Source organism: Mesoplodon mirus, assembly GCF_964341445.2.
Source record: "Mesoplodon mirus genome assembly, chromosome: X".
NCBI classification, from domain to species: Eukaryota; Metazoa; Chordata; class Mammalia; order Artiodactyla; family Ziphiidae; genus Mesoplodon; species Mesoplodon mirus.
In genome coordinates, this window is record NC_138981.1 from 88777616 (window position 1) to 88790537 (window position 12922).

Consider the following 12922-nt stretch of genomic DNA (forward strand, 5'->3'; position numbering starts at 1 on the left):
GGACCGGGGCACGAACCCGTGTCCCCTGCATCGGCAGGCGGACTCTCAACCACTGCGCCACCAGGGGAGCCCCCAGAAGTTTGTTTTATAGAAGAATTCCAACTAATAAATGCAAAAGAAATTATAGAATTAAAACATTACTGGGAATTCCCTGGCTGTCCAGTGGTTAGGACTCCACACTTTCACTGCTGAGGGCATGGGTTCGATCCCCAGTCAGGGAACTAAGATCCTGGAAGCCGTGTGGTGCGGCCAAAGGAAAAAAAAAAAAAAGAATTAAAACATTACCATTTGCAACCATTAATGAAATATAGATCTAGGCCATAATCTTTAAGAGGCTAAAAAACCATGAGTTAAAAGGTCTATAGGAAATTTCATAATGGGTGGATCAGACTGACAACACCTGGACACAGTGGTCAGTCTCAAAGACACAGTAGGAAAGACAACCAGACATGATGAGGCTCCTGATGTAGGGCTACAGGAAGTACAACTCCACATCTCAGGTACTCTTTCCACAAATCTGAATCTGAGCAAGCCTCTATATATACAGTAATTACCAATTTAAAGGAAATAGGATGGGCCAGAGGAATAGAACAAACAGCATAATAGAGATATAATCAGCATAATCCAGAATGCAAACTTCACAGGAAAAAGATCCAGTTTGTTAAGTAAATAAATGGAGATTAAAAAAAGAGGACATTTGGATGAAAAGAGACTAAGATTTCAGAGAAATTAAACTTAAAACCACAATGCGATACTCCCACATGCATATAAGAACAACAAAAATGATAAAGATGAAAAATATCAAATTGTCTAATGCATAGTAACTGTGATGATTATCTTTTTAATTTTTATAATTAGTATCTTCACATTTTTGTTAAATAAATATGGTCTGTATATGCAAAAATGCCTACTAAAGCATAGTTTCCACCTACCATCACCCAACATAGGCTGACATAGTTCAACAAATGTCTCTTTCTTCTTCCTAAGTATATTGGCTAGGAGTGTGGGCTATGGAGACAGACCAGGTCCAAACCATTGTTCTACCATTTATAAATAGTATGAATTTGAGCACTTTTACTTCACCTCACAGTCACTCAATTGCCTCATCTGCAAAACAGCAATTATACAGTACTGACCATAGAAGAAAGAAGTTCAAAGCAAAAATATTGCCTTGTGTTTTGGTTTCTACAAGGATAAATGGTCAGGAATCACACAATTTTTAAAATTCTACTGCAGAGACACTGGGATAGCTGGCTCTCTCTGAACCTAGGAGAATGAAAGAACCTCTGTGTGCCTCAGTTTCGTCTTCTGTAAGATGAGGAAAACAATTGTCCTTACCTCATGGGTTGTTGTTTTGAGAATTAATTGAGCTAATACATGCAAACTCTTTGAACGGTGTGAGGCACACAATATCAGCTCAATAAATGCTAGAATTTTCATAAGTAAATGCAAGTTTTGATAGTTTTACAAAAAGTTTTCATGTGTCTTTAATAAAGCTTGTCATTTGGGACTCAGCTCAAATAAAACTTCCTGAGAAAGAGCTTCACTGACAACCCTGTATACAATAATCCCCGTCTTCGTCATTTTCTACTGAATGGATTTTATTTTGTTGCAAGCATTTATTCCCATATAAAATGGTCCTGCTTACTGATTTGTTTCCCTGCTTATTGACAGTTTCCCCAAACTAGAATAAAAGCTCCAGGGATATTGTCCTGTCTTGTTCACTGTGTTGCATCCCCAGGGACTAGCTCAGTGAGTGTTATGGGTTGAAATATGTCACCCCAAAAAAGATATGTTGAAGTCTTAACCCCCAGTACCTCAGAACATAACCTTACTTGGAACTATGGGTGTTGCAGATGTAGTTAGTTAAGATGAGGTCATACTGGAGTAGGGTGGCCCCTAAACCAACGTGACTGATGTCCTGATAAGAAGACAGCCACATGAAGACAGAAGAACAGGGATAACACCATGTGATGATGCAGGCAGAGGTTGGAGTTACACAGGGCCAAGCCAAGAAATGCAAAGATTGCCAGCAAACCACCAGAAGCTAGAAGCAGAGATAGATTCCCCAGCTGGTTTCAGAGGGAGCATGGTCCTGGTAATACCTTGATTTCAGGCTTCTTGCCTCCAGAACTGTGAGACAATACATTCTATTGTTTAAGCCACCCAGCTTGTGGTACTTTGCCATGACAGCCTTCGGAAACTACTGTAGTCCCTCCCATATAAAACACTGAATAAGTATTACTGAAAAGAAAGAATTGTTCCCTTTTTTACCTACTGGATCAAATGCAGGTACTTAAAGCTGAGTTGCAGGAGAAGTTGACGCCAAAATTACACATTAAAGGATTCAAAATTTTAACACCACCTTCTTGCAAATCCACAGCAGTGCTTTTCAAACTTGGATGATACCACAACCAACAAGAGAAATTACTCAACACGTACACACCTCCCAAACCACCTCCCTATTTTAGATACAGCAGACCTAGGATGAGCCCAGGAATCTGCTGTTTCAACAAGCAGCCCTGGACAATTTTTTTTTTTTTTTTTTTTTGCTGTACGCGGGCCTCTCACTGTTGTGGCCTCTCCCGTTGCGGAGCACAGGCTCCGGACGCACAGGCTCAGCGGCCATGGCTCACGGGCCCAGCCACTCCGCGGCATATGGGATCCTCCCAGACCGGGGCACGAACCCGTATCCCCTGCATCGGCAGGCGGACTCTCAACCACTGCGCCACCAGGGAGGCCCAGCCCTGGACAATTTTGATGAAGTTGTCCATCGACCACACTTGGCAAAATCCTGACCTACACATCTGACGTTGGTGTACTATTAATTTAATGTCTACCATACAGAGGTCTGTGATAGCTGTTAATGTAATTTACTCAAAAGTGCACTGGTCCTCCCCTCCCACCTACAACCACACATTGCTTTCCCACAGGGGATCACAATTAAGTTCCTTTGGATTTTTTTTTTTTTTTTGGCCATGCCATGTGGCTTGTGGGATCTTAGTTCCCCCGACCAAGGATTGAACCCAGGCCCTCGGCAGTGAAAGTGCAGAGTCCTAACCAGTGGACCACTAGGAAATTCCCTCCTTTGGACTTTATCTACAACATCAGCTCCTCGTGACTCACCAGCACACTACCTTCAGACTACAACTAAAACTCTTTCCTGAGTCTCCAGCCTGCCAGCTTTCCCCATCAGACTCCACAAAGCCTCTACAAACTAATGAGTCAATTCCTTAAAATAAATCACTATCTATATATAAACATCCTACTGGTTCTCTCTGAGAACCCTGACTAATACAGGTATTAAGAGTCAAGTATCTTTTCCATCTTAGAGTAACCTGTGCTTTCAACCAAAAGATTCCCCAGCAACATTTGGCTACTGACAGTTCAGTGAAAATATAATACCTAGAAACTGTAATAAAAATATTCCCATGACAATAACATCAAAAAGTACAAACTACCTAGAGATAACCTATGTTGCACATCCATGTCCACAAATGTGCAAGGCCTAAACTCTGAATGCTGCAAAACGTTGCTGAGAAAAATTAAATCAGGGCTAAATAAATGAAGGGATATACCATCCTCCTAGGTCAGAAGACTCAGTATTGTTAAGATGTCTATTCTCCCCAAACTGATCTATAGATTCCTTGCAATCCCAATAAAAATCCTAGTGTGGGACTTCCCTGGTGGTGCAGTGGTTAAGAATCCACCTGCCAATGCAGGGGGCATGGGTTCGATCCCTGGTCTGGGAAGATCCCACGTGCTGCAGAGCAACTAAGCCTGTGTGCTACAACCAGTGAGCCTGCGCTCTAGAGCCCACGAGCCACAACTACTGAGCCCACGCACTCTAGGGCCCGCATACCACAACTACTGAGCCTGCGTGCTGCAACTACTGAAGCTCACGCACCTAGAGCCCATGCTCCGCAACAAGAGAAGCCATGCAATGAGAAGCCTGTGCACCACAACGAAGAGTAGCCCCCACTCGCCACAACTAGAGAAAGCCCACATGCAGCAACGAAGACCCAATGCAGTCAAAAAAAAAAAAATCCTAGTGTGCATACTTTTTTTAAATTGACAGAATTATTAAAAAACTCATGTGAAAATGTGAAGGGCCTAGTCTATGAAAAACAACTTTGAAAAGAAAAAAGTTGGAGGCTAAGCACTTTTTCGAAACTCATAAATCTACAGTAATCAAGGCAATGTGGTATTGGGATGAAGGTAGAAATGTATATCAAAATTTAAAAGTCCAGAAATAGACCCACACATATATGGACAACTGATTTTCAACAAAGCTACAAAGGCAATTCAGTGGGAAAAGGAGTCTTTTCAACAAATAGTACTGGAACAAGTGTATAGCCATATGCACAAACATAAACTGTGATCCATATAATGCACCACATACAAAAGTTAACTCAAAAAGAATCACTGACATAAACATAAAAGCTAAAACTATTTAAAAATTCTAGAAAAATTACAGTAGAAAATTCTTGTGACCTTAGGTTTGGTGAAGATTTCTTAGATATGAAATTAAAAGCAAAATCTAAACCATAAATGAACAAATCAATGCACTAAATTTCCACAAAATTAAAACTTCTGTTCTTCCAAAAACACTGTTGAGAGAATAAAAAGACAAGCCATTGAATGAATGAGAGAAAATGTTTGCAATTCATAGATCTGCTATCCAGAATTTAATATCTCACAAAGATCAATAAGAGGAAAACAGATACTCCAATAAATAAGTGGACAAAAGATTTGAACAGATACTTCAACTAAGATATACAAATGTCAAATAAGCACATAAAAAGATGTTCATCATCATTAGTCATTACGAAAATGAAAATGAAAACGATGAGAAAACACTACACCCCTCTGAGAAAGTCCAAAATTAAAAAGACTGACCATACCAAGTATTGGCAAGGCTGTGGAGGATGAAACTCTCATATCTCATACACTGCTAGTGGCAATGAAAAATTATTTGACTACTTAGGAAAAAAATTTAGCAGTTTCTAATAAAGTTAATTTTATAACTACCATATGACCCAGCCGTTGCTCTTCTAAGTATTTACTTAGAAAGAGAAAATATATGTCCCAGCAAAGAATTATATACAAATGTTCACAGAAAGTTTATTTACAAGAGCCCCAAGCTGGAAACAACCCAAATATCCATTAACAGGTGAATGGATAGAACAAACTGTGGTATATCCATATAATGGAATAGTTCCACATTACAGGAAAGGAAAACTAATCTAAAGTGACAAAAGTCAGTAGTTATATGTGAATGACGCTAACTGCGTTAGAGACAAGGACACTGAAACAACTGGGTAGTGATCCTAACCACCAGAAGGTACAATGAGCTTCCCACCAGGGCCTTTTACTTCTCCTTTCCTCATATGTCCCCTGAGAACAAAGTGGAAAAGGAATAAGAAGTGGCCTGAATTCATACAAACATCCATGATCCTGTGATAACCACAGGACCATCAGCTTATTCACGTGTAATCACTAAATGTTCACAGAGACCCTTTAGGGAAAGCATCCTTATTCCCATTTTACATAGGGGGAAGCTGAAGCTCAGAGAGAGTCGTTACCTATCTCACCTACCGCACTCCTGCCTTTAGAAGGAAAGTGGCTCGAGGACACCCCTGGAGCAGGACACCGCACCCACTGGGGCCGGGCAGGACCCCAATGGCTTTGCCGACGAGACAGCCCAGGCACCGAGCCCCCAAAGCGGGAAAGAAGTGACCAAGATGTGGATCCCTTTGTCTCCCCACACTGCAGCGTGGTCCAGCCCCCACCGCGGGTACCCACTCTCCCAACTCAGTTCCAAACACCGGAAGGAGAAACCTGCTCTCCTTGCCAGGCCGCTTCTGTCTCCATTAAAAAGTCGTCAAGGTCGCCTTATTGACGTCACGTTTCTATAGTAACCGCCAGGTGCAGGCAGATCTCCCACCACATTAAATACCTCCCCACCCTCCTCCACCCCCTTGTCCTTAGCTTAAAGCAAAACACCTTAGCTCTTCAGGCTGCCACTTGGAAAACATACTAATTAGAAGCACTAGACTGGGACCCCGGCAGCTGGCAAAAATCTGTCCAGTTTCGTGGGACAAAACATGTGCTTGTCGTCAGGAATTGTGTTTGCTTTAAAGAGACAGTAGGGGTGTATTATCAGAACACAGAGACCCAGGGAAGTATGGCAGGGCTCTTGGAGATGAGTTAGCCCTCCCTCTAAGGGTGAATGTGTATTATCACAGTCTATGCTAAGCAGTTAGACATCTGCAGAGAAATAAAAGACTGTCTATAGTCATGTGACTGAATGATCTAGATACATGTACAAAAATGTCATTGAAGAATGATTTCAGGGAAGCAAACCTAAAACATCAGTCATTTAGAAGGCAGAAACCTAAGTCAATTGAACGATACATGTTTTTTTTCCTGGGGAATTCTTATCCTCCATTCCCAATATTTTCTTCCATGTGGAGGAACAGCCACGACCAAACCCATGTAACCTCTCTAAACACTCATTCCTCTATCTAGAGAATCACTTACCTGATTAGTGAGGTTGGATGAACAAACAGGTTGCACAGCCCAGGCCCGCTCCCTTCAAAGTTCTTGAACCAACCTGCCCTTATGGAGCACATGTTTACTCTGCCCTCAGGAGTGGGTCTACAAATAGATCCACAGCTCCTTTCCCTTTTCTGTGTCTCGCTGGGTCTCAAACTATTCCTCTGGTCTTGCTCTAAAATGATTGAGTCTTTAAGGGGCCTTGAAAATACACCCGTTTTCCATATCTTGACTCTAAACCAACTAAGAAATATGAAAAATAAGGTGAAAATACATCAACTTTATTCCTTCTAAAGGTGATATTGTAGAATGTGGCTCAGATTTCCACAAGGGAAGTGGTTTTCGTATTAATGAACCCCAGAACTGCACAGACTTATCCACCCAGCACTGCTGCATTGGGACAGTCAGAAAGGACGAGGACTGCAATGCATATGTCTCTGTGGTCTAGTGAAGGCATCATATGTGTACTCAAGAAGAGTGGCTTCCTTGCAAGGCTATCCTTGTAGCAGGAGAAAGTGTTTCAGGACAACTTCTTTGAGAAACACTTCTTAAAATGAGTAAACACCCCTTGTTCTGACAGCGTACTCACAAAGGCACCTTCTGAGGATATGGCTTTCCATGTGTCTCAGGGAGCAGTTTGTAGCAATACCTCTCCATCCCTTCACAAGCATGACTGCAGTGGAGCCTCATCTGTGGAAGGGAATTTAGGAATAGATTTCTAAAATTCCAAGAGTATGATGAAAATCATACATCATGAAAATTTATCTTGGGAATCCAAGAAGGAAGTGAGGAAATTTCAAAAACTATACCCACATATAAACCCATACACAGACTATAGCCAAAATTATAACGACATCCTATTGAACCTTCAAAGATCAGCAAATCCCTATCTTATCCAAAAATTACAGACTATAGAAAAAGAGAGTTCGGGCTTCCCTGGTGGCGCAGTGGTTAAGAGTCCACCTGCCGATGCAGGGGACACAGGTTCGTGCCCCAGTCCGGGAGGATCCCACATGCCACAGAGCGGCTGGGCCCGTGAGCCATGGCCACTGAGCCCGCGCATCCGGAGCCTGTGCTCCGCAACGGGAGAGGCCACAACAGTGAGAGGCCCGCATACCTCAAAAAAAAAAAAAAAAAAAGAGAGTTCACCAAAACTACATGGTTCAGATATCCATTTCTGTTTAACAAACACCACCAAAACAATAGCCATTTTTTAATTTCTCAGGATAATGTGGGTTGACTAGGTTCAGCTGGATGGTTTTCTGCTCCATGTGGAGTCTCACCTGGGGCTGCCATCAGCTGGAGGCTCCATTAGGCTCGTACAGCTGAGAGAGCTCACTCACATGGATGAGCATTGGTTCTGGCTTCTGCTAGGGGCTCAGCTGCGGTTGTTAACTGGAGCACCTTGGTTCCCCTCCAGATCCCTCCATGTGTAGGGTTACCAGATTATATTTAAACCATTTAAATTTGAATTTAAAATAAACAAAAAATCCTTTTTTGTGTAAATTTGTCACATGCGATATTACTTTGTTCATCTGAAATTCAAGTTCAGCTGGGCATCCAGTATGTTTATTTGCTAAATCTGGCAACCCTAGGGGAGGAGTCTGTGAATCTATAACATTAAGGACAGACCTTCTGAGGTGACCCTTCCACTGGGACTGGTCTGGAAAAAAGAAGAGATCATATTTGGCAATAAAGACAAAAGCTTTTAATAACTGATGCTAGTGGAATGAAGGGGAAATGGACACTGCCACACACTATTGGTGCCAAATGGACATACCTGTTTTTTAAGGCCCATATAATCATGGCTGAATAATTTGAATGGCTTTTCATACAGAAGCCCTCTTTCCACCAACAAGGGAAATTCATATGAGGGTTTAGAAAAAGATCCCCAAGGTGATTCTGACCTGCAATCTGGTTAAGGGGCCCCAACTGAAGGGGCAGGTGAGGACCACATGAGCTTTCTGATTGACGGAGGAAAGAGCTACTATTTATGAAGCAGGTTGTTTAGAGGGGCCCAGATCTAGGTTCTTCATGTTAGTGACTGGATTTAATCTCGCAACAGCCCCACTAGTGATGTATCACTATTCTCTCTTCATGGATGTGTGTGACTCCAAAGCAAGTGCTCTTGAGCACAGAGACAAATGGCAAAGAGGTTGTTCCCCACGCCAACTGCCAGAGCCAGGGGTGGGACCTGGTAGTCTGGTCACCTTTAGCTGCTGGTGGCAGAGCTTTAGAAAAGGTATCAGGACATGTACTGGTGAGGTGGTTAATCTCTGTTCTCCCTGTGTTAACCCTCCCTGCAGCAGGAAGCCAAGCCTGGTGTTCCTTCCCCCTGCCGCATGGGAGGTTTGTGACCAGGCTGGAAGCAGAAGCTGTCTGAAGCCAGTGTTTCTTCTGTCCTTTGTGAAAACTTATGGAAATGATTAAGCTGCTTGTACCTGGTAGGGAGGAAAGGGCATCTGAGGACACAGAGAGGGAAGTGAGATTTCTCCCAGAGAGGGATGAGGGTGGTTCCATGGATGGTCTATCAAGGCTGGGCATCTAATCATGACAGATTTTCTAGTGTGGATCTAGGGATGTATGGAGCAGGAATGGGATTCCAGCTTTTGCCCTAATCACAATATACCATGCATTCTCAACAGATGACATCATCCCCAAGAGGTCAAAGATTGGTTCTTGAGGTTAGGGTTTTCATAGATATTACAACGGTCTGTGAGCTTCCAAAGGACCACAGTATATAAACAGATAAACTACATCTGGAGTATTAAAAATTTCACATTCCGCTGGGGAGTGGGGTTGGGGGTAATTAGGCAAAAAATGTCTGAAAGGGCTCCTGGAGTGTGATAATGAAAGAAGACTGACAAACTCTTCATGTACACAGTGACCTCTTATGTAGATGTTGGTGTTGGTGATGACGATTGATGATGATGAGAATTAAGTATGGGGATTATGTGAATGACTGCTTTCTAAGATGGTGGGTAAAAAGGGATCAGTCAGAACAGATGTTTCCTCTGAGAAAGATGATATGGAGGGTAGGAAATTAATGTAAACAAGTTGTACTCTAAATTGTATCTCCTTTACTCTTAACACTTATTCAGTTACCTATTTAACCCTATAATTTAAACATTTCTTTTAATTTATTTATTTTTGTATTTATTTATTTATTTTTTGGCTGTATTGGGTCTTTGTTGATGCTCGAGGGCTTCCTCTATTTGCAGTGAGTGGGGACTACTCTTCGTTGTGGTGTGTGGGCTTCTCATTGCAATGGCTTCTCTTGTAGAGCACTGGCTCTAGGCATGTGGGCTTCAGTAGTTGTGGCACACACACTCAGTAGTTGTGACTCGTGGGCTCTAGAGTGCAGTAGTTGTGGCTCACGGGCTTAGCTGCTCCAAGGCATGTGGGATCTTCCTGGGCCAGGGCTCGAACCCATGTCCCCTGCACTAGCAGGCAGATTCCTAACCACTGCACCACCAGGGAAGTCCTTATTTAATCCTATAATTTAGATAAGGGTAAGAAGTTAGGAGAGGTGAAGTAAATCAGGGGAACTGCTTTGGACACCTGCTCAGTACGTGAGCTTGAAATTACTCTAAAGCTTTTCCCATTGTATCCTGAAGCCACCAGGGCTCTAAATGCTCTAATTTCTCTGGACACTAGCATTCAATGCTGTCCAAGGTATTGCTTAATTTATTAATAATGACCTATATTACTTTTTTTTTACTGAAGTATAGTTGATTTCCAATGTTGTATTAATTTCTGGTGTACAGCAAAGTGATTCAGTTATAGATATATATACATATATTTTTTTCATGTTCTTTTCCATTATAGTTTTCTACAGGATATTGAATATAGTTCCCTGTGCTATACAGTAGGTTCTTGTTCTTTATTTTACATATAGTAGTGTGCATATGTTAATCCCAAACTCCTAATTTATCACTCCCTCCCCACCCCTTCCCCTTTGGTTACCATAAGTTTGTTTTCTATGTCTGTGAGTCTGTTTCTGTTTTGTAAATAAGTTCATTTGTTTCATATTTTAGATTCCACATATAAGTGATATCATATGGTATTTGTCTTTCTCTTTCTGAGTTCACGTAGTATGATAATCTCTAGGTCCATCCATGTTGCTGCAAATGGCATTATTTCGTTCTTTTTTGTGGCTGAGTAGTATTCCACTGTATATACATACCACATCTTCTTTATCCACTCATCTGTCGATGGACATTTAGATTGTTTCCATGTCTTGGCTATTGTAAAGAATGTTGTTATGAACAGTGGGATGCACGTATCTTGAATTAGAGTTTTCTCTGCATATATGCCCAGAGAGTGGGATTGCTAGATCATATGGCAACTCTATTTTTAGTTTTTTAAGGAACCTCCATACTGTTTTTCATAGTGGCTGTACCAATTTACATTTCCACCAATTTAGGATTCATGGAGATCTAGGGAGAAAGTGAATTTGAAGATGCAGCTGAATGGGTTTCTAAAAGCATGGTAAATAGCAGAAAATCACAGCAAAATATAACATTGACAGATGGAGTTTTCAATAAAGTAGCTATAGTAGGTATCTATGTAGATTTCAGTACAGATATAATGCATAAGGCAAATGTAATGTAAAGTGGAGAGGGCAAGGGGATCTATTAAGGTGAGGTTTCTACATATCAGTTGAAGTGGTAACATAATGATTCTGAGTATTGATTCTGAATAGACTGTGAAAAGTTAAGTAGGTAGTTTGTAATCCACAGAGCAACCACAAAAATATTATACAAAGAGATATATTCAAATTCAGAATAGAAAACTAAAATGAAATACTAAAAGGCATTCAGATAAGCCAGGGGAAACAGGGTAATGAAAAACAGAGAGGACAAACAAAACATGAAAAATAAAGTGGTAGATCTAAATAGAAACATATCAATAATTAATTGTCAATGGTCTAAATACATAAGTAAATGACTTAGATCATCAGAATGGATTTATAAAACAACAAAAAACAAAAAATGGCCCAACTATATGTTGTCTACAAGAAACTCCCTTGAAATATAATGATATAGGTAGCTTAAGAGTAAAACAATGAATAAAAATACACAATGCAAACACTGATCAGAAGAAAGCAGGAGAATCTATAGATTCTTCACATTATCAGACAATGTCGACTTGAAAGCAAACACAGTTACCAGGGATAAAGAGAGTCAGTCAATTCACCCGGAAGATACAACAATTTTAAATATGTATTATATCTAACAATGGAGTCTTAAAATACAAGAGGCAAAACTGACAGAACTGAAAGGGGAATAGACAAATCCACAATTATAATCGGGGTCTTCAATACTCCTCTCTCAGTAATAGATAGAATTAGTAGACAAAAAATCAGCAAGGTTATAGATGAACTGAACACCACCATCAACCAAATAGATCTAACTGACATTTATACAACAGTCCACTCAAAACCAGCAGAATACACACTCTTTTCAAATGCACATGGAACATTCAGCAAGATAGACTATATCTTGAGTCATAAAACAAACCTTAACAAATTTAAAAAATTGAAACCAAACAATGTGTTATCTGACAACAATGGAATAAAATTCTAGAAATTAATAATAGAAAGAGAACAGGAAAATCTCTAAGAACTTGGAAACTGAGCAACACATATGAAATTAATTCATGCATAAAGAGGAATTCTCAAGAGAAATCAAAAATACGTAGAACAGAAATCAACTATACTTCAATTAAAAATACATAGAACAGGGCTTCCCTGGTGGCACAGTGGTTGAGAGTCCGCCTGCCGATGCAGGGGACACGGACTTGTGCCCCGGTCCGGGAAGATCCCACATGACGCGGAGCGGCTGGGCCCGTGAGCCATGGCCGCTGAGCCTGCGCGTCCGGAGCCTGTGCTCCGCAGCGGGAGAGCCCACAACAGTGAGAGGCCCACGTACTGCAAAAAAAAAAAAAAAAAAAAAAAACATAGAACAGAATTAAAATGAAAATAAAAGTGAAAACCTACAGCTATCAAAATTTGGGAGTCAGAAAACAAATAGGTCATTGTCAGGGTTGAGGTAGGGAGAATGGACTGACTACAAAAAGGCACAGGAGAATTTTTTGGCATAATGGAACTCGTATATCCTGATTGTGGTGTAGTTATACAACTGTATACAAGTGAACATATACAAGTGTATGTACTTTTCAAGACATAGAACTGGACACTGAAAGGAGTGAATTTTATTTTCTCTAAATCATACCTTAATGAAACCAATTTAAAAGGCACACATCTTGTTAAATGAAGAATGTAAGTAGCAGATCAGTGTTATTCTGTGATTCTAATTTCATATCTAACAAATAAATCAGTTGATGTGTAAACCACTGTATC